The sequence below is a fragment of the Buceros rhinoceros genome, unplaced genomic scaffold, assembly GCF_000710305.1.
Source record: "Buceros rhinoceros silvestris isolate BGI_N320 unplaced genomic scaffold, ASM71030v1 scaffold10884, whole genome shotgun sequence".
Lineage (NCBI taxonomy): Eukaryota > Metazoa > Chordata > Aves > Bucerotiformes > Bucerotidae > Buceros > Buceros rhinoceros.
Genome location: NW_010410053.1, coordinates 51,976 through 53,231, shown reverse-complemented (window position 1 = coordinate 53,231; position 1,256 = coordinate 51,976).

The following is a 1,256-nucleotide window of genomic DNA, read 5'->3' as shown; positions in this document are numbered from 1 at the left end:
TAAAAAAGCCCTGGGAAAAAAAAAATCTATCGTTGGTTGGGACTTGAGGTCAGTTGGAGGCAGTTCAGAGGCTCCTCTCCTGGCTGGTCGCTGGGATTTATGCATCCCAGGGAGCGTAGTTAAGTGACCGTGTCTGACAGGCAAGTGCTACGTCACGGACCCGATATTGTTTTTAAATAGCTACAACCAGCGGCACTTTATCAAAAGGTTTGCAGAAACCTTTTAAAGCTGATTTTTACTCTCACGAGTCAACCTGGGACAAGCCCAGTGAATTTTTTCCAATGTGGATAAACTGTAAATGTTTTTTTTAAAGGCCAATGTATATATTTTAAATGTGATTTATTATATATATTTACTAACCAGAACCGCAAGTCTTGTGCTCTAGGGTCAGGGAGGAGGAGGCCTGGGCGGAGCGGCCGCTGTCTGAGCCACCTGAGGGCAGCAGCTCGCTGCTCTCGCCGTGATAAGGGAATTCAGCAGTGGATTTTGCAGAACGCCTATTTTTTAAGCTCTAGATCTCTATTTTGAAGCTACTGTATGGTGTGTAAGTTATGTTCACCGCAGCTGGGACTGACTGACCCCGGCTGCACCTGCTCCGTGCAGCAACAGTGAGGGGAAAAAATAGCCCGTGTAATCACCAGACTGACAACAGATTTTAAACCATCTGCTCCATTTGCGTTAATCATGTGTTTTGTTTCCCACTAACACCCATTAAGACTAAATTCTATTAAACAGTGGGGCATGTTTTACCCTTTTGATAGTTCTGCCTCGTTGCGTCCTTCGTGTCAAATCGCACAAGCTTTGTCTCCTGCCCTGTTTGAAGTTCGAGGATCAGCTTTATCCTGCCCTTTGAGCACTTGGGGTCTGGTTTTCCTCAGATAATCTCCCCGGTAACAGTCGGCCGTCCCCTCCGGCGAGGTCAGCGTTCAGTTTGAGTCTGAGCATCACCGCAGTAACAGGGAGAGAGGGCTGGGGACCAGCGCGACCTTCCAGCGCCCCACTGCCCAGCTTGGGCGGGTCCAGAGCTTCAGCTGCCCCGCGAGGCAGGCACAGCCTCCTCCACAACCCTGGGGACGGGGTTGTGGCCACAGGACACCGGCTTTGCTCAGCAGCAGCCCAGGCCTCCTCACTGTCCCACGCTGTTTTTCTCCAGTGCCCGCGGTGCCAGCTCCAGCCTGCCCCTGAGCTTTCATCCGGGGTTTCAGACCGTCCACCAGCCGCCACTAAGCACAGCTGGCGATCCAGGAGCCCTCGCG